We start from the raw sequence: 22802 nt of genomic DNA, 5'->3' as shown, positions 1-22802 counted from the left end.
TAATTAAAAAGATCACAGACTAACTGGTGGGAGGATTACATAAATCAATAATTATTCAGAGTAGAGTATTGTTTATCATCAACATTCAATTGTTGTGCAGAGGGAGTTGCTCATTTAGCCTATGGACTATGGTTATAGCAACTATTAATCATTGGTGTGTGTACTGGTTTTCTTTAAGACTGTATGCTATTTTATAATGGAAGTGGAATTCGGTTACAACCAAAAGTGGAAGCAAGTAAAGGACAATTGAAATTGAATGTGAATCCTGAGTCTACTGCTTTCTAGCTTTGGGCCATAAGCTTTTGTTTCCTCATCCACTTAACAGAAAAAATAACATCTAAAATGTGTGATTGTAAGAAATTAGACTTAATGAACCTAGCACAGTATTTGACACTTAAAACAATGAAGGGAAGGAAGATTCTGCTACTAATGAGAATGCACAGATGAACAGGAAAAACCAGAAATGAGGAAATTGACCTGGGTCAAGTAATCTAAGACTTTTACAAAGTGTTAGACACTAGCTTCTTTTTCAGGGATGACCTGTATTAAGAGTTATAAGTAAATGCCCGCTTTGTGATATAGACATGATTCTTGTTCTTAAGGAGCCATTTAGACTTCTTACAAAAATCTGGGAAAGTAAGAAGAGGTGAGGACACATCCAGGCTAAGCTGCAATTGGGGTCTCTCAGGTGAACAATAGACCTTTAGGGAGGACACAGGAGGTTGTTTGTTTCAATTCAAGCCCATCTGTGACTGTAAATTGCAGCTATCCAAGTAAGCACTCTGCTCCAGGCTAGCACACAATGGAAATTAGATTATTAAGAATGTAGGCCACTCAAATAATCAGAGTAGGCAGCATTCTGAATCAGCTTAACATTCAGCTCAAAGAAAAGCCAAGCATCCGTGTCACCCAGAGGTTTGGTCTAGAAATATGGCTGCAGTTTTCTGTTTGGCTGCTCCAATGTGGACATTACAACACATTGAAAAACTTGCAGCTTGACAAACTGACAGTCTCCCCTATAACTGTGATTTTTAAATGCTTATAAAAGAAGGTTGTAGAAAAGTCTCTTTCAGGCTGTTTTTGCTTAACTCAAGCGTTAATGAAAGTAATAGCAATTCAAGCTAAAGAAGATCAAAAACTAACTGCCTGGCAATTTTCAGTATCAGGAGAATGCTGAAATTGGGCAAAATTAAAAACTTTAATGAAAACAGACACAGTTGTTTGGGTTGGTTTCAAATTATGCTAATATGCCAAATAAAAGATTCTCTCTCACTCTAATGAATCCCCATAGTCATTAACTTCAATGTGTTATACCCCTTTGCTACTTGCTTAGGTATTTTGATACCACTTTCCTGTGTAAATAAATCAAATCTTATAAAGTAAAAAATAGAAATATAAAAGAAAAAGAGAATTCACAGTGCACAATATGAAAGACAGCTGCATTATTTGCTGTTTCAGGAATGCTATATCAAAAGATTCATCAGGTTAAAAAACAGTTTAAAGATCAACCCAAAAGAAGAGAATATGTATAACATTTTCTTTGGCTGACAGAAAGTAAAATATATGTACCTATCTAAGTTTTCACCAAAAAGTGCTTTCAAAAACTAAAAAAAAAGTAAACTTTTACTAATTCTTATAACCAAGTCTTTTTTCTTCTTAAAGTAACACCTAGAAATTTTCTTTGATATTCTGGGGATATTTTACTACTCTTCTACTATTAATTATGAAATTCAGAAACTAAAACTGTACAAAACTGACAAGCAGACAAAATATTTCATTTTGATTTTCTGCTATGCAGTGATTAACCACATTCAATGGCAATGTGGGATTCACACTTAGAAACTTTACAGATTTTTATCATTGTAAACATAATTGCACATGCTTTTTTATTTTTACAAATGAACTATAAAACAGGAACAGGTTTTAAAAACATGGGGGATATGAGTCTTAATGCCTATATTTTAGGAAATACTATAGAAAAAGCTTCAACAATAAACTTCGTAAAACTGAAAAGGATATAGAAAGAGAGAAAGAATCAACTATCTTTTGCTGTGTTAACAAGTCACCAAAGCTTACAATCTAAAACGATAATCAGTAATCACTTGTTATTATCATCTCATGGTTTGGGGAGTGATGAGTTCTTCTAGGCCATCCTTACCTGGGTCCCGAAATGCTGCAGGAGTAAGACAGAGGCTGGGGCTCAATCAACAAGGCATGACAATTACTTAGGCTAATAAGTTATCATTCCTAACTAAAACATAAACAGAAATTCTAGTCCTCTCCTTACTCCTCAAAAAAAAGTTAAAAGTAAAAAGTACTTGTGGATCTCTCTTGATGAAGAAGGCTGCTGGATGTACTTCACTTCTATATAACAAGGAAAATGTCTGTAGTTAGATTTCCCCTATTCAGAAGAAGTTATTTGTTTGAATGGGCTTTCTACTGCAAACTCTTTATTGAGAATTCTTAACACTGTGTCTTGGTACAAGTCATGCACACTCTCTGCAGTTCTGAGACAACGGAGCAGATCTGATTGCAGAAGAGATGGGATGAGGCATCACTTGTCCCATCCTCAGAGAAAGGCGTGCTGACTCAGCATCTCTAATCATCTCTGCAGAACCATAGTCAGGGCTACTTGCTGCCAGTTAGAACAGCTTGCAGTTTCCCCTGGGTCTTGAGTTCTAAAGCATCTAGTCCCTACGTAGCTGTGTAGGCATTTGGTAAAGTCTGGGGTAGTTCTCCCTTGACCCTGACACTTTCCCCCAGCTGATTGTCAGAGTCTAGTATGACCGCTTTTAAAGTGAACAGACCTACAGGGAGGAAAGTCATTAAACTCATAAAGATGGTTCTTTGAGAGCTACGTACCAAGAGACTAAAGTGTTGAGACCATCAAAACAGTGTTAGGAGAAACTTGGAGTACATGTTTTTGTGTCTAAAATTCCTTCTGTATAAATAATCAAAAATTGGATTTTTTGTTGGGCACATGAATAAGTAGACTGTCACACAGGTGAGGATTAAACATTTAGAGCAGAGAGGTACAAAAGAAGCAATCTTTTTCTGATGACAGTGGAAGTACTGGAGCCAGTGAAATAAAACCCCCAAGTATCTATGGAGAGTGTCCTGAGTTGGTTTTCACTATAGGAAAAAAAGTGATGAAAATGAAATGCGTAGAGCTACACTATCCAGAGAATGGTAAGCAACACCCAGAGTCTCAGGGGCACAAAATCACCTAAAGATGAAAACAGTCTAGGGGAGAGGTTAGAATATAGAATGTGATAAGATAAGGTCAATGACTGATGCTATTTTGATTGATCATCTAAAGATATAAATTATTTGACTAGAAAGATAGTCAATTGATATTTAATTTGGGGTTGGCATGAACATAAACCTTTAGCTTATACTAACAACAATTTCAGATTTCTATTTATCTAAGAATAGTGACTGAATCTTGAATGACAGTTTAATTTCATCAGACAGATCTACAGTGTTTCTTAAAAATGCAAACTTTTAGACCCCAACTCTAGAGATTCTGATTGAATCCGTCTGGTTAGAGCCTAAAAATTTATTCTACAAGTTCCCTAGGCACTACCGACCCATAACAAACTTCAGAACTGGTAACAGTCTACCAAAGCACGAATCAGTTGGAAAGTGTCTGTCCAATCCTAGACTAGTCACGATGGTTTTTAAGAAAACTTCAGAATACAGGTCTGCATTCTACATGTTTCATCTTGAGAACATGACTCATCAGATTATAAGTATCAGGGATGATGCTTCTCCAATTCACCATTTTCCCCCTAGGCCACAGCATTGGTATATCATAGACAATATGTATTTGATAAATGAACAAAACACCAAATGGTTGAATAAATTAATATTTAGTTTGCAAATGACTTTCTCATGCTACCAGATATGGTACATTCACACCATGGAATGCAATTTGGCCATAAAAAAAAGTAAAAAATTTACCCTTTGGGACAGCATGGATAGACCTGGAGAACATTATGGTAAGTGAAATAATCTGGTCAGAGAAAGACAAATACCTTTTGATTTCACTCATATGTGGAATCTAATGAACAAACAGAACTAACAAGGGAAATCGGGACAGACTCATACATGGAGAGCAGGCTGACAGCTAGTGGAGTCGGGGGAGGATGGGGTAAGGAGATGGAGCAGAAAGGAAAAGGACTCATGCACCTGGACAACAGTGTGGTGATTGTTGTGGGGAGGGGAGTATAAGGAGACTAAATGGTAATGGAAAAAATATAATAAGATCAAATTTAAAAACATAGATGACACACATACACAAAAGGAAATGCAATTATTTTATTCTTTCATTCGTTCTTTCATGAGGCCACAAAGCAACTGACATTGAGAGCTTATTGTTAGATAGGCATTATGTGATACACTAACAATGTAGCAGTGAATAAAAGTGTCCACTTTCCCTATGGTTATACTCAAAATCAGTGCTTAATTCTAATGAAAAAATAAAGCCTTCTGAAACTCCAAAATGAGAGGCATTTGTTGAGTACCCAAGTGTCTGTGTTTTCCGCAAAGGTGATTGTTATGCAGCTGTGAGTAACTGCAGTGAAATCCCAGACAACATTTCATGTTCACTGTGACTTTTACAGCTGAAGTTTGGGATCTGGTTCATCTATTATATGGTCTGTGTGGGGCTGAATGCCCATTTTTTTCTCATAAGAAAAATTTTCAGTGAATATTCTCAAAGGCAAAGCTTTCAAATCCATGACCTCTTCACCAAAATACATTCTCTACCAGCTCTTTGATTTTTCAAACAAAGGATTAAGAAAAAAATCAATCCTAAAACACACACACAGGTGCAGTAATATTTTCCTAGCCATGCATATGAAAGTATTATATTAAGATTAAAAAATATATACAGAGAAAATTGGCTTAGGTAAGCAGAGTAACTGTGGAATTGTAAATTACAGGAACAGTCAAATCAGATCAGAAACTAATTTCAATCTATTTCCTATGGCTGGAGCATTATCATGGAAAATTGTTAGAAATAGACCTGGCACCTTATTTCCTTTGCAGGATGATGAAACATTTACTTTTTCATTGCTTTCTTAGGAAATCTTATCAGAAAAAAACATCTGCCCCTAAAATGCCATCTTTCTGCAGATTTTTATGTCATTTTCATACCAAGCTATATTCTTCAAAACTGTTCTGTTTATCACTTTAGAAATTTTGTGAGTATCCTACCCCTGCCTGAGACAGGGGCTCTTAATTGGATTTGAATTTTTAAATATCCAAAGGAGTTTTAAACAATGAGCATAAAGCAGATAATGATATTATGAATAAGCAAAACCAGATTAGTATGCCTTTTACATATGCATCTTTTGTGACAATATGAACATTTTCATATTCCTCTTCATTTTCATATTTAAATATAAAAACAGTGAGAGGGATATATTCTATGTAATTCATAGCCTCAGTTATAAAGCCTACTTTACTTGGGGAGAGAGGTTTTTAGAGAAGTATTTTGAAAAAAAATGAAATTTATTTTGATTATAGTTTCAGAAAAAGAAATTTTTATATAAAGAGACTTCATTACACCAGGTCAAATACTTCAATGGATCTTAGAGTTTTTTCACAATAGGAGACAATAGTGAAAATTATCCCTCAGTTACTTAAATTAAACCCTTAATTTCCTTTAGGGTTTTAATAACTCAATTAGAATCTTTCACTAATAATTTTAAGACTCTATAGGATGGTTGCTCACCTCAATTTGGTTAACTTCATTTTAAAATTATGCATTATGTGATGATATATCATTATCTGAGCAAAAGAGCTGACATACCAGATTTCACGCTTTATTTATTAAGTTATTTGAATTAGAACTTTCAGATTTCTATCTGAATGTTTATCAAAGATCAAAGAAAATTATGACTCATTCCAGGTGTGTTGGATTCATTTTGTCTTCAGTGAGGCATTATTATGTAGTTGTAGGTGTTCTTTTTCACATGATCTATGAACAGGGAGCCAAGGCATGGCCTCTCCTAAATGGCACAGCAATATGCTCAGAAAAAAAAACACTAATCTTATTAAAAAGTGATGAACGAGTCTGTCGGTTTACAAATGTCATACCCATTTTGTTTCTTCATGCTTAAATAGATTTCGAGCAGGGAAACCAACCATCTGCATTCTAAAGTAGCTGTCTCTCCATAATTACTTTCAATATCTGAGCTAACTTTAGGTCAGAGCTCCTAGACATTTATAAGGCTAATGTAAATATGAAAGAAAGGATATCTCAGAAAGTTTCAGAACTACCAAGCTAAGTTAAAGTCCTGTTTTCGGTTTTCTAGAGTTTGTTATTGCTTTTTTTCTGACACAGCAGTAATATGTGATTTTTGAATAACATAATGCATGTCTTTTTATGAGATAATTGATGTTAGACCTGAACAGAGAGACAATTAAAAGTGTAGTTGAAACTGATGGAAAGTGTAGGAAATCTACGTCAGATTTCTCTTCCAATAACATTTATCTTAACCTTACAAAAATCACACAGAGAATGAGTTAAAATCCAGTATGATCAATGTCATGTGCACTTGACCACAGAGGGTCAATGGAAGAGATGATTAATCAGCTATTTACCTTCTATCTAACCCAGGAATCTTTCTGACGGTGAATTTTCCAGGGCAGCAGTGAGGATGTAAGAAATGCTGAAGAATATGTTGGAAATGTGCTTGAGTGGAGATGAATGAAGTTTCATTGAAACCTCAAAAAGTGCTTTTGGAAATTTAAAATAAAGTGGTAAATTATTTTGTCAATAAAACTGTCTTTGACTAGAGGCAGTAAGCCTCACTCCTCTGTTAATCAACAGAGGCACCAGAAAGACCCATTAAAATACAAGTCCCATCCTGTACCTCATCTGCTCTAGACTCTTCGCCAGCTGCCTCCTCATTCAGAGTCAGCCCCTGTTGCTTTGGACTCAGAAGACACTGCAAAGCCTTTTCCTTGCTCTACCCTTGCCCTTCCTGCTCTACCCCATCCCCTACCCTGCTCCTCCTCCCTCTCCCCTGCTGCACTGGCCTCTTAGCTCTTCCTTGAATAAAGGAAGCCAAGAGCAGGGTTTTTGCTTTCCTCCTTCCTCTCAGCCGCTCCCCCCAGTCCTCATTTCAGTGTGACTCACATCCACACCCTCAGATTGTGCTCACCTTCTCAACGAGACCTGTGCTGACCACTCCATTCAAAACCTGCAACCCTCCTGCCCTGCACAGTTACAATCCTTACTTTCCTGTCCTGCTTTACTTTTCTCCACATCACATATCACCTACAGACAAGACAAGCCATGTATCTTACTTTCTCTTACTCGGAGGTAAAGTCCACGAAAGCAGGGGTTTATTCGATTTAGTCTCTGCTGCTTCCCTAGCACCTAGAAAGAGTCTTGGCAAATCAATGTCCAATCAGCACTGTTGGATAAGTAAATTAATGCGGACCACAGACCTCAAACTGTTCTGAGAATATTAGCACAATTATTAACTATGCTTTGCCAATTCCCCAGTGTCTGTTTCCAACCCCAGTGTCTCCCTTCACTTCCCAGCCACATGGTCTGCCTGTTGCTACTCCATCTTGGTTTTCTCCCCCATCTGAAATTTCAGTTTACCAACCAAACCATTTTTCCAACCAGATGTTACCAGTGCTATCCAACATCTTTCTCTGAAGCTTCTGCCTATGAAAATCCTGTTCATTATATCTTCACATTATAACTTACATAATCTCTTTCTTTCTATTCTTACTGCTCCGGTCCATGCAGTCATCACACCCACCCAGCCTATTACCATCTGATCACTTCACCTTCACTTCTCCCTGAACCAGTCCAGTAAATAAAGGTGAAGCTGTGCTTTCCAAAAACATGACTATTTTGACCCTATTACACTGAACAGAGATGCATGCAAATGACTAAAAGAGTAAAATGTATCTCCCAAAAATACTCCTCTTACTTTGTCACATGCTCAAAATCATCACCCAAAAATGTTTTTAACATCCTGTGTACCTTTAAACAAGCCCTCTACAATTTATCCCCAACCCTGTCTCTGTCTACTTTTTTTTTTACCTTAAGCCTTTGCTCTTGCTGATGTTTCCTGAGACTCATGTCAAAGGAAACTATGTGTGTCTCCATGTGTATGTACCTCATTCGGAAGATGGATGCCATCTCTCCTACCTGCCACTCACCTAAATCCCATCTAACTTTCAAAGCCCTGCTAAAGACACAGCTCCTCTTGGAAATATAACAGTTCCCAAAATAAGTTTAAAATAAACGCAGTGTGTTAGGTATTCTCCTAAGCATATCACTGGCCACAGATATTTAAAAGACAAAACATCACTCCTTGAGCAGGTTCATACTATAAAATTCAGGAGAAGGTGCATGCCCAAATGTTTCCCACCAATTTCTGTAGTGATGATCCCCTGTGTTAACAATTTGGCTGCTGTATAGTTATACGTATCTTTGTTATTCACTTTATTTTTCACTCATTCAGTACATGTCTATAGGGTTGCTACTTCACATTTGGCACCATTCATTCTAAGTGGACAGACAGCCATGAGCAACATGAGCTCTTCCTCCCAAAGACTCACAGTCTAGTGGGTGGAGACAGCTAGTAAGCAATGATTAAATGCATGACTGGTGTAAGTTGTGTAAGCATGTGTAAGTTGGTGATAAATGCCATTAGGAAAAATAAAGTAGGAAAAGGGAACACAGTGAATATAAATATTCTGTATTAGGGGGTTAATTACCTAATTTATGTATCTAATGTTTCAATAGAATCCTGACAGAAGTGAGTGAGCCACAGTGACATTTTGGTAGAACTAACCCAGGCAGTGGAAGAAAAAGTGCAACAAAAAGGCCAAGGCCAGCGTGCACATGGTGTTTTCAGAGGCCAGTGTAGATGGGCAGGGTGAGGGAAATGGCAAAGGAACCGAGAGAGCTGAGAGAGCGAAGTGCGATATCGTAGGTCTTGGAGGACTATGTTTTTGGGCTACTTCCCCAGCTTCCACATAAAGTTCTATGAGTACAGAAGTGTCTTACACATGCAACTTTAAATCTGCCACAGAATGTCCAGAGAGACCTTGCACAGCTAGATATTTAAAAACATTAAACACAGCAAGAAACTGCCATTTGCACACAAAGAAAATTTGTTGTAAATACCTTTGTGTTCCTCAAAGGAGAACGATTTACCCATGGACACAGGAAATAAATTGTAGACCAACTGAATTGCCCAACCTGTCACCAAATCATAAAATTTAGGCCAGAGCAGGAATATTCCTAAGATTTATGATATTTCCTCTCTTTCTTTACCACAATCCCCCCTAAAATGCTAAATCATTTATTTATTTATTTTAAAGATTTTATTTATTTATTTTTAGACAGAGGGGAAAGGAAGGATAGAGGGAGAGAAATATCAATGTATGGTTGCCTCTCGTGTGTCCCCTGCTGGTAACTGGCCTGCAACCCAGGCATGTGCCCCGACTGGGAATCGAACCGCAATCCTTTGTTTCACAGGCCTGCGCTCAATCCACTGAGCTATACCAGCCAGGGCTACATCCTTTATTTTTATTGTACTTAGTTGGAATTTTCACTTTTTCATTAATCTTTACAGTTTCATTTTTTAGACTCACCATTTGCAACTTCAGACTGTCCCATGTCACAAATGTTAGTGTGCAGTTAGTCATCCATTAACCAGACACTATTGAGTGCCAAGTATATTCTATGGATACTTATCCAGAGACTGTGATGCAAAGACACAGTGGAGATTTGCGTGTGGACATTGGAATTAGAGAGTCCAGTCTGATTTGGAATCCCTTCCTTAGCTGGGAGATCACATTTATAAAAGAAGGACAGGAGTCCTGACCAGTGTGGCTCAGCTGGCTGGGTGCCATTCCACAGAGTGAAAAGTCGCCAGTTCACCAGTCAGGGCATGTGCCTTGGTTGCAACCAATCGATGTTTCTCACAAGGATGCTTCTCTCCCTCTCGTTCTTCTTCCCTTTATCTCTTTCTAATAATAAATAAATAAAACCTTTTAAATAAAAAGGATAGGAATAGTAAGCTCAGAATTCTCGTGAGCTTTCACTAAGATAATTCATATAAAGTGTTTATCACAGGACTGTGCCATAGTAAAGGCCCCATAAATATTAATTATTGAAATAGAAACTGATTTTAGATCATAATTATATTTAATATACTATAATTTTACTATGTGCAGAGCAAATAAGACACACAACTTAAATTTGACTCTCTTCATCCCTACCGGGTCTCTTGAGCTTTGTCCCCAGTGAGACTGCTACCTGAACATTGGCCCAAGGCCTGTGATCAGTGAGTCTGGAGCAAACCCTTCAACATCATGCTGATACAGTCTCTTCCTCACAACACTCAGCATTTCCATCACTGCCCATTATCTGTAAGGCATTCACAAGGAAATCAAGATACAATAATGACTTTCTAAATGATCTTTCTGCCTCCGGCCTTCCTTTCCTCTAATATGTAGAGTACATCATCTGACATTAGTAGTCTTTTTATCATGTGTTGTGTGAATTACTTAATAAAGAAAGCCAGGTAAGTGATCTGTTAAAAATGTAAGTCTGGCATAAAAAAGAAGGAAGTTCAGCACTTGTGACAGCGTGGATAAACTTGTAGGACATTATGCTGCATGAAATAAGCCAGACACAGACAGACAAATACTGGATGATATCACTTACGTGTAGAATCTACCAAAGTTGAACATACAGAATCAGAGTAGAGCAGTGGTTGTTAGGTTAGGGGAGGAGAAGAGACGTTGGTCAGAGGTTTAATTCATCGAACTATTAATTGTAAGATAAATATGTTCTGAGTGTCTACAGTACAGCTTACTGGCTATAGTTAATAATACTGCATTGTGTACTTGAAATTTGCTAAGAAGTAGATCTTAAGTATTATTACCACCAAAAAAATGTTAAGTATGTGAGGTGATGGATATGTTAATTTGAGTGTGATAATCATTTCTCAACATATACGTATATATCAAATCATGTACACTGTGTATGTACAGATACACACACAAAATTTTTATTTGTAAAAAAAAGAAAAAAATAAGGCAGGCAACACTCTTGGTTATTTATCATTAAACTATGTGCTTTTCTTTAACCTTATTTGTCTGAGTGGCAAGTCTTGGAACAAGCCTCTGTTCAGTCAGCCTGCCACCCGCTTACCTGGAGTGAAAATGATTAGCTGCCTCGGGCAGGTCACCTGGCTACAGCCTTACAGGTGTGAAAATACTAAGCCAGTCTTCCTCCCTTGGGCTGTAATGGGAGGGTTAGGTTTTCTCTACTTTCTCCTTTAGGGACCTTTTATTTTCTTTATTACTTGCATCTAAAATTTTTGCTTTGCCTTTTGCCCATTTATTTAGGGATTTTATAAAAAGTATGCTTTGCAAGTTTAATTTAGAAAGCTAAATTACCCATGTTTATTGCTCAATTGTTTCAAAAATCTCAAGTAAAGAGCATAATCTGTTATAATTCCAAAACATTTAAAAACCATAAGCTCCAAAAATGCCCATTGATAGCTATAGAATAAAAACATGTCATTGTCACCTTAAGGTCTTAGTATTCTGTGTTTCTTTTACCTAATAATGAATAAATATAACACTAATGGGGACAATATGATACCTCAGTGTGGCAGTGATACACACTAATTTTCCATTCATTTTAGTTGGCTTATTCTTTCAGTTTGGCAGAAAACAAAGGCTAAATATCAAAAGAAGTAACTTGAGAAACTCCTGATAACGAGGCTGTTTTAAAATACTTTTAACCATTCAAGTACAGTTTATAGTTACTCAGTAAAATTATGAATTAATTTATTATCCTACTGTGATTTTTCTAGTATTAGTAAGCAATGTGGAAATGAGTTTGTCTCCATAATTTCTTCACTCTGTATGTGATGAAAGAAAGATTTGTCTTTAAAAAATGAATGGCTAAAGCTACATAATTAAATAAAATCTTCATTTTAGCTGCTAACCGCTATAATCAACATGTCACAATTATATGAGTAGGTTCTCTTGCCCTTTGACCCAAGTTAAAAATTTATAAAATTCTTACTCCAGAAATTAATTCTGCTTTACTATCACTCAGATGGGATTCTTTTGTTTGTTTTATGCTTACAGTGCCTACCTAATTCCCTATTATCCTGCAAAGCACAGTATGTGGTACTTGAAATCCAGAAACTTTTTTGAATTAAAAAAGTTCTCTCTTTTACCAAATAGCTTTAAATAAGAAGGTGGTCCTAAGGAAATGCTCTGGAATGGGGATGGTAATTCCCACTTTTCACATTTCTCTTAATACAGAATATTTCTTGCCAATTCTGAGAATATATATATATATATATATATATATATATATGTATTTTTAATTTGGAAAAGCACTTCTTTCCTCACTGATAGTATAATGGGGGGTGTTGTTGTTGAATGCTAATTGATTTTTTCCCTTGCTTTCTGTTTAAGTATGTTCTTATTGGGTGAAAGATTTTCAAAATATAGGACAGGACTCAGCCACTGATAACAGAAGCAAAATTAGACAAGTGGGACTAGAAAAAAATGAAAAAGCTTCTGCACAGCAAATAAAACAATCAACAGAGTGAAAAGGCGGAGTGTGGAATGGGAGAATTAGCCTATCTGATGAAAGGCTAATATCTAAAACACGGGAGTAGGCAAAGGTATGCTTACATTTGTTTGCATGAAAAATAATATAAGAATTCATAAATACTAATAGAATAATAAACTCTTTTGCATGCTCACAACTGCAAACCTACTTTTGCCCATTCCTGTGTATAAGGGACTCCCACAACTCAACAGCTAAAAAGATAGATATCCTGACTTAAAAATGGGCTAAAGACTTGAATAGAAATCTATCCAAAGACAACATACAAATTGCCAACAAGTATATGAAAAGATGTTCAATATCACTAATCATCAGGGAAATGCAGATCAAAAGTACAATGATACATCACCTCACACCTGTTAGCTATTATGAAAAGGACAAAAGACAAGTGTTGGTGAGAATGGAGAGAAACTGAAACCCTTGCACACTGTTGGTGGGATGAAAACTGGTGCAGCTGCTGTGGAAAATAGTGTGCAGGTTCTTTAGAACTTTAAAAATAGAACAACCTTATGATTCAATAATTCCACTTCTGGGTATTTATTTTTTAAAAAACCTGAAATCAAGATCTCAAAAAGATATTAGCCTCCCATCTTCATCGCAACACTATTCCCAACAGTTAAGATGTGGACATAACCTCAATGTCCACTGACAGAGAAGTGGATTGAAAAAATATGTACAAATACAATGGAATATTATTCCGCCTTAAAAAATGAGGACATGCCTGCTAAACAAGGCAGCATAGATGAATGTGGAGAATGTTATATAAGTGAAATAAGTGACTTGCAGAAAGACAACTACTGAAGAGGTATATAAAATAATCAGACCCACAGAAGCAAAAGACAAAATGGGTTGAATCAATTTTTCTCAAAAAGTTCAACCAGAGCAGAGTATTCACAGAAGCAAAGAAAAGAATGGTGCTTGCCAGGGGCTGGGGTGGAGGAGTTGCTAATCAATGTACATATAACTTCAGTTATGCAAGATGAGTAAGTTCTAGAGGTCTGAACTTACTATTATTGTTCCTATAGTAACAATACTGTATCACAAATATCATTATGAAAGTAGATCTCGTGTTAGTTGTTGCTACCAAACCAAAAAGAAAACAAAATTAAAGAGGCTGAATAGTAAAGTAAACGTTAATAAAAGAGGGGCCCCAGCACATGATTTAGTCTTCATCCAGTCCATTTCTTTTCCCACCTCCCTACCTCCTTTTCCAACCATAGAGGTCAGGAAAGCCTGAGAAAGTGCAAGGGGCAGAGCTGCAACTCTCTCAAAGGGGGCAGGAACAAGCAACCTATTCTATCAGCTTTTCTCAATATTTTCTACTCAAGTGAATATTCCAAAGGCCTGTGGAAGAGATTACATAAGTCTACCACAGGGTGTCAAATGGTCCATCCAGAAGCCAACTGTTTATAAAGCTTGGAATTTATTATTTCATAGCTTTCAAATGAAGGTGGATTTTGCACACTATATTCTATGCTACAGTTTGCAAAAATGTAGGTAAATGTAAAAATATATATATATATGTATACACACACATATACAATACATACAACTGCTTAGTTTTCAAATTTATTCCTTGAAAAGTTACACCATGTTTTACATAACTTCTTTGATATTGTAAAAGTGTTATTTCTGAAATACAACTGGAGGCAGACAATTTACTTATCTTTGTGGGTTCTGGTCACATATGAAAGAAATATGCCCATGTTTGAATGAAACCCAAATGTCTTTATTTGGTTACACACACCAAACCAAAGGAACAAAGTGGTAGCACATGAGCTTGTGTGTATAAGTGCTATTTCCATGTGTTCTAAAACTGTTATTTTTCTTTAGCCTTAATTTTGTCCTAAAGGTATTTTTCTCTTTCACCTTAATCAGTGAAACAGAATGAAATCAAGTGCAAATATCTCAAAAAGAGAGGTCTCTACCTAGATTTCACTGTGTGTCAAACAGAGCATTTTTGCAAGCTTTTCTTACTGGGTAACGACTAAAAATGGGAGGTGGGGAACTTGTTCATGGAATGGTCTTTAGAATCAGAGTACCTCTATTTTAGCAAAAAAAAATGACATTCACTCTGAGCCAGAGCTAAACTCTGCCAGCTCAAGTTCTGTGAAATTCTATCGACATCAATGGGTTTGGGTATATTTTTGAAAGGAGCCCTTGCTGAAAATCCTGTGCGCAATCAATGACTCATGTCCTCCTGTGTGTTTTTAATACTCTAACGAGTGCCACTGTGATAGCTCTTATCATACTAGGCCCTGCCGTGGAATCAGTTGTCTGCACCTCTAGTTGTCCTGCTAGACACTTGAGCTCCCGAGATTACACAGGTTGTGTCAGTTTTCTGTCTTATTTCTTATCAGCCAAAGTGGGAGTGCCTCGAACAGCCTTTAGTCCATAATGACTACAAGAAATGATTAATGAATTAAAATGTGCAACTGCTCATTAACCGGTACAATGAGAGACATACCCCTTTCTCAGGAAGTAAATTGTGAAAATAGCCAATGTTCTTGCATGAAGTCAGTGAGTTATTTTTAAGGACCCTGACATTGAATGGATAGTTTTGGGTTCTGAGAGGCCACTGGCACACTGGGATTGCTTTTACAAAAACCTGCATCAACTACTTCCTATTTTGTTTTACAGAAGAAACAGCCTCTCCTTCTCTTTTCCAAACAGCTACTTTAGCTTTATCAAATATGTGTACTTAACACTGCAAGAGGTTTTGTTTCTTTTTTTCTTTCCTTTGGAGACCAGGAGGGACTGAACATGTGTTGGAGTTTCCATTCCTTCTAGGAAACCTCCCATAAATCACTTTGCAGGAAAGCTTATGTAACCTTCCATAAGCCGGGAGCATGTTTTCCTTGTGAACTTTATGGCATTTGCCATAATGAATGGATGTTTCCCCACCCAGTTATGCTTAAAACATTCTTGCTACTGGGGGATACCCCGGATATTAAAGGCTCAGTGGAATATTCTCTGCTTCATTTAGTCATTCCCAACAAGCTCCTGACATCTGAAATTAGAAAGGAAAGGGCTGAAGCACTTCAAAGGAAACAAATTCCACCGATATCCTTATTTCCCCATGAAAAAGAAATAGTATTTCAGCATGGCAGCTGCTCCAGATTCCAAAACAGGCCACATGTTTGGTGACAGCTGCTGACACAAGCAATTTCCTCCGATTGTATCTTTCAGTACTTCGTGCTGGAGTCGCCAAGTCTTTCCCTGCAGACTGAATTTTAACTTGAAAAATGGTCCCACTTGGTTCTCTCTCAAGGTATTTATAAAGGAACAAAAACAACAAGTCTACAGACCTACTAATGTATTAAACAATTTATAGTTCCTCAATAAAATGCACAATAAAAATGTGAGTAGTTATCAGAAATGTTTTCTTGGGTTGTCATAACAACTGGACAACTCACACTCTTGAGAAATATCTATAACTCCACCTCTGAAGACCCAGGCCTGGCAACTGTGGCATCTGAAGCTTGTTAATTCGCCTCTCTGTATCCAGCCCTTGCTGCTCGGAACTCATACTGGTCAAGCATAAAAACCAGACAACATACTCAATTTGATTTAATTTTTGAGACACATTTATTGATTTTAGAGAGACAGGAAGGGAGAAAAAGAGAGAAAGTGAAACATCGATGTAAGAGAGAACGTGTTTCCCATACACACCCTGACCGGGTATCCAACCTGCAACCCAGGTATGTGCACTGACTGGGAATCAAACCCCTAATCTTTTGGTTTACAGTATGAAACTTCAACCAACTGAGCAACACTGGTCAGTGCCAAGTTGATTTAATTTTTTAAAGATGTTCAAAATCTTTTAAAAAGCATGAAATAGCTTACTGAAATACTTGTAAATACTGGAGATTCCTTATGCTCTGGAAGACTAAAAATAATTTTATAATTAATGAGAAAGAAATGGTACTCTTCAGAGAAGCACAGATGCCTAAAAGGAATGGAGTCATATTTGCCCAAAACGTGAAGCTGTGAAGGATGAGTTCCAGGAAGAAGACAATAGAAGTTCTTAGTAGCACAGGCATCCTGCTCCAAAAATGGTTCAAACAGCCTCAGGTGGTGATTTCCTTGGAACACAATTTCCATGTCCAGTAGTATTTCAAGGTGGATGGATTGTAGTAAGCTTCAGCACAAAATTTTATCCTTAAAAAGATGTTTTCCTTTCTAACAGAGATATTTATTATTATTATTATTATTATTATTATTATTATTATTATTATTTTACAATCATTGTTAGGTATTTATTTATTTAAATTATCTTATTGTTGTTTAATTACAGTTGTCTGCATTTTGCCCCCACCACTCACCCCACCCCAGCCAAACCCACCTCCCTTCCTTGCTTCCACCCTCCCCCTTGGTTTTGTCCTTGTGTCCTTTATAGTAGTTCCTGAAAACCCTTCTCCCCACTGTCCCCTCCCTCCTCCCCTCTGGCTATTGTTTGATTGTTCTTAATTTCAATGACTCTGGTTACTTTTTGTTTGCTTTTTTCTTTTGTTGATTATGTTCCAGTTAAAGGTGAGATTATATGGTGTCTGTCCCCTACCACCTGGTTTATTTCACTTATAATGCTCTCCAGTTCCATCCATGCTGTCCCAATGAAATATTTATTATTTAATGAGGTATAAAATGATACACCTTGGGTTTTTTATTAATAAGAAACAACCTATTGAAGGCAAAGATTTGGTTAGAATCTATACTGCTTCAATCTTCTCTTAGGTCTCCTTTACACCTTGCTCTTTTATTCTGAATATTGACCTATTAAAAAAAGCATACCCAGAAATGATGCTATAGAATTAATCAGAAATAAGTATCCTAATTAGAATTACTTAAGGGCCATTTTAAATGAAAGGGAACAATCTAATGTGATCATTTTATGCAATAAACAACTGAGCTAAGAAAAAATGGATAGTCTTTAGCTACAAAAGTATACGTCGTATAGGACAGCTTGAAGGCAATCTGGGTGACATTCCTACATCCACCTGGAGGCGAGGGACCACAGATATCTAGATTAATTCCATATTAGAATTCCAGGTTTGAAAGTCTTCTTAAAGACTTCCCATTTCAACTGCCAACCTAGGGCCAAAGTTTTTTTTCTAATCTGTTTTTCATGGTGTTACCTAGCATGTACTGGAATGTATTCATTAGAATTCCTTGTTAGTAGCAAGTATAGGACGCAACTAATTAGCTTAAATACTAAAGATACTTTATTGGTTCATATAACTAAGGTTCTGAAGTAGGCTGCATTTCAAGGAAGTTTTAATTCAGTGGCAAAGCAAAGCAAGACCATCAGAGCCCTGCCTTTCATTGATGTCTCTATTTGGTACTCCATGGTGTCATATCCTCCTGGAGATAACTCCTCTTCTGGTTAGCAAAGAGTCAACAGTCCCTAGAGTAACATTCTACTTTCTACACCTCCAGGAAGAGCACTGTTCTGTCAATCAACACAACGTCCCAGGTTTGCTGTGATAGGCTGCCTTAAGTCACATGTTCATTTGACAGCCCGAAACTCCAGCCCAAAAGTTGAATCAGCCCTTAGGCTTAGCCTTGGTCATGTACTCCACTCTTAGAGACAGGATTTAAGTGAACTTTTTAGGAACTACATGGATTCCAACGTTAAATCAGGAACTCTGAGGGAGAGTGAGTGCAAGAGACTAAATATGTGCAATGATGGTAACCTCCAGGATCTGTTTCTTCCTGTCTTTGGGTATAGCTGAGAGCCAGAAAGTGCAACAACTACTCAAGCATGGTAAATTCTAGATAATAATGTTTCCCCCTCAACTTACCTGAACAAGGCATGAAAGTAATCACATCTACATTCGATTTTCGTCACCCCAGAAGAGGTCTCTTAAGTGAGAATTTGGGCATATTACCTGTAAACACTACTGGTTTTATCAAAGGGATGGCACTCAGTAGATGAGAGCGCTGGTGGGTGGACTGTGGCTGATTAGTAGCAAATTTCATGTAGCTTGTCTCTATCTGAGCTATGAGTGAAGCTGCAGCTGACACTTGAAATTTGGAGGCTAACAGCCAAACGTTAATAATGGGCAACAAATATATCTTGTAAAAATGTACATGCCCTCATAATATTCAGAGAATGCCACACTTGTGCATGGGTATGGATATTCCCACATACCGGCTCAGTCATTTAGACCTTCGCGGTTGTGATTTACACATTCTTATGTTACTTATGACTCTAAGGTTACCAAAAAAAAAGTGCTTTTATTTGTTGCCTTGCCAACCAAGGATTTATTTCCATGACCTGTTAAGCTAGGACATAATCCAAATAATCTGAAAACCAGGAAAACGGAATCCTTTACCTCTTCTCTAGCCTTCAGATCTTCTCCAAGCTGCCTGCCTAATTTATACATTTGTGTCTTTAAATTGAAGTTTTGCTAGCTCACATGACTCAGTCTGTTACTCATGTCATCTTTCTCAGGTCTACTCTATGAATAAGCCAGGAGAAATTTGATTGAGGAAAGAAAACCAGAAAAGCTTAAAAACTATTCTTTAAAAACACTTGTTAACCTCTTAGATGGGATATTCTTTAATGTAGAATAATAATTGATAAAGCCACAGTAGCTTGTCAGTTTCTAAAGACAGTGTGTCTTTTCTTTTTAAGCCCAGGGCTTAGCATTGGTAGTAATCTTAATGTGCAGTAGACACATGCACGGTAGACAAATAAACAAATCTGACAACCTTTTGACATATTTTGACAGCATATTTTAATAGAGTTCCTCTACTAAATTTTCTAGATGAGTGCAGTGATCTGATGACTCAATTTTTCATAAGTACAAATGCCAACTGGATGAAATGAAAGATTATCTGGTCAATTATTTCCAGCTACCAGAAATCTTTTAAAAACAAGCAGTGGATAATGGAGCTGGAAGAATGATTACTCTTCTGCTGCTTTGGGGCTTGATGTGGCAGATCAGAGGCATAGTTAAATAGTTTCCTTGGCTGTACCATCTAAGCTCTACCAGGCATGATGTCTACACATTTGCTGGCCTCGCTTTTGCATAGCAACGTCTGTACTTTACTATTATCTATTTTGGAGTCTTCCTTATTCTGTAGCATGGGGAACAAATGGGACTATATTTGGAGACAGAGATTGACTGCCATATCAAGAAGCAACATGGAATGAGACCTCTCTCAAGCCAGAGAAATCTTTGATTTTAATAGATCTACAGATGACTATTACTGTTCCAAGCCTTATTGAGTTAAATGCTTTAAAAGCCCCTTCTCTCTCTGGAGTTATATAATTTAATATATGGCCACTATAGAAAAAAGAGATATCTTGGTTAGTCATATAAAACAACTTGGAATCATCTTGTGTAAACCCACTACTTCATTGTTAACAGTGAATCTGTGGAACTGTAATAAACTACAGTGCAAAATAGATTTCCCTTATACCATTCAGTGGACCATTTTATAAATTAGTGTAGCTATCTCATACTTATAACAAATGTTTGACTACAATGATGAATGTTTGGTTTTGTTTTTTTAAAATAAAAATGGAATTATGTTGTCAATCACAATTCTACCTTCAATTCATGTGGATTAACACACTCAATTGATAATATAGATTTATGAATTTCATTAAAAACTATTGCCTATATACCATTCACATTCCACTCCCTTTCGTGAAATCACAGAATGAATTATTATTAAAATGTAAGCTTTATTGTGTAAATGAATAATACCTGTAGACAGGGCTAACTGAATAGTCATCCTGTGCATAGAGTTTACAGCAGTGACCTGCACCTTTTTGATAGAGAGTTAAGAGGCTTACCAAGGACAAACGTTTTTCAAAGATGGTATTCCTTATAAAGCCTTATCCTGTGTGGACAAATAAGAAGTGCGGAGTTTGGGGGCCAGAGGACTAACAGTGTACTAGAGTGCCATCAGTCACGTGATTGCTGGGTTCTAAGCCTCCTCCTCCTGCCCTTGCACCTTTGCAAGCTCATAACTTGTTTGAGCCAACAAACTTGGTCTGTACTTGTAGTCCTACCATTAATCCTGTTATATAAAAACAAGTTTGTCTGCCCACTAACAATTTAATGACAAGACAGAATCTCTTTGTAGTCAGTGCACAATTGTGAAGCTGCTCAGAAAGAACACTTGAACGTTGACATCTCTTGCTCAATTTTTTTCAGAGTACTTTAAATTCACTCAACTCGTTACAGCCACATTCTTGATGAGACACGTAGATAAATGCATAGAGAATAGGAGTTGATTGAGATAGATAGCTATGGAAGGAGATAAAATTGAGTTAATGTGGACTAAATCAAGCCCTTGGAAAATTTTCACAGGCTCCTCCAAAATGAAATAAGCACCACAGAGAATGTGATTTAAGGTACTGTGCTTTTTTTCTTAGATGATTTAAGGTGCTGTACTTATTTCTTGAATTAAATAAGTAGCCTGCCCCCATGAATCCCTATCAATGCTTATTCATAGTCACTGCCTATGTCAACAGGACATTGTGTTCCCTTCTAGTCCACCTTTACATACATACACATATACTTCTTATCTGATTTTTTCATTTTTGCTTTAAGCATTTTTATGTCTTGTTATCATCTTCATAATTGTCACTGTTAATGGTTGCAAAATATCCAGTTAAGTGGGTTTACTATCAACTCTTTTCAGTTATTCCTGATACTCTGCCACAGATATCTTTGTCTGCAAACTTTTCTAATTTTGTTTCTCTTTTTGTAATAAATGCCTGGATGTGTTCTTATTCAGAAAAAGACTACCTATCAATTTTATAACTCTTGAAAGTTATTTTTTTCCCAAAAAGAGTGGATCTATTTTCACTGATATAAGAGTGTTTTGTGTTCACTAGACTTCTCTAGAGGATGACATTTCCACCCAGAAATGCTCTTAATAAGACCTGACAGGTAGGTATTTAGTACTTAGACATGTCAGATGCTACAATGAATGTTTGGGTGTATAATCTCACCTAATCCTAGAACAACTGTATGACATAGGTGCTATTTTTATCTCTGTTTCATAGCTGAAGCAATTCAATACTGAAGGCTTAGTAATTTGCCCAACTTCACTCAGCCTTTAAGCAGAAGGTCAAGGCTCATCTCAGGTGTGACTGGCAAAGTTCTTGCTATTAACCTATAGATTGTACTGCCTATGTTTCTTACATATAAAATGTTTAAGCATCTGTCTATTGATTTACTAGATGTTTTATTGTTAATCCATATTTTATAGAACATACAATAATATGTCAACATGTTTTTCCCTTCATATTACAAAACCAGTGTTCCGCTATTTAAAATCCACCAAGAATATAGATATCACACCCAACAATATCACATAATTTCTATTTAGCTAGAGAAAGGCACTGCTTTAGTTTTACCATAAATATGAGGTGAGCAACTTGAATTTCTAATAAAGGTACCATTAAAATACTATGACATTCCAAAGAAGAAAATATTGTTAAAAAGTTATATTTCATTACTAATGCCTGAATTCGGGGAGGTGGAGTTCCATAGTTATTTATGGACAAGAGAGAGAGGGAGAGAGAGAATGAACTAGGAGGTCAGAGCTTGAACTTAATTAGTGCTTGGCTTGTTTTAGAGACCCAGCAATAAGTTCAGAAAAAAATAATTGCTTCAGATTTTATTAAATATTTGTAGAGTTTTAAATTCTATCTACAACTTATTTTCTCTTGATGAATAAAGTCCCTTCAAATTTGTGACCCAGATCCAATGCTTCTTATGCCAGCATTAGATATAATTTAAAATAATGATTATATAGTTTATAATAACATATTAAATGCTTCCAATTGGTTTCAAAATGACTACTGGTATTTAATACGAGGTCAATATATAAATGCATATTTGAACAAATAAAAAGCTCCTATGTTTCTAAAAATTTTATTGGAAAGATGACATTCATAGAAGTACTGTATAAATGAAAAAATCCTAAAAATGAATTTCCACAGGTAAGGGAATGGGTAAGTACTTGGTGGTGGTATTCATATGACAGACTTCTCTAGAATAGTGAAAATGACTACAGCTTTTCATGTCACATAGAAGAATTGTTATGATGTTTTTTAAAAGCAAGTGGTAAAAGAACATATTATTACTCTGTAAATTTCAAAAAAGCAAAAACAAAAAAAATGTTGACA

The sequence above is a fragment of the Artibeus jamaicensis genome, unplaced genomic scaffold, assembly GCF_021234435.1.
Source record: "Artibeus jamaicensis isolate MK-2021 breed Jamaican fruit bat unplaced genomic scaffold, CSHL_Jam_final contig_923, whole genome shotgun sequence".
Classification (NCBI taxonomy): Eukaryota; Metazoa; Chordata; class Mammalia; order Chiroptera; family Phyllostomidae; genus Artibeus; species Artibeus jamaicensis.
The sequence above is the reverse complement of the archived record's forward strand: the minus strand, read 5'-3'. Positions refer to the sequence as shown.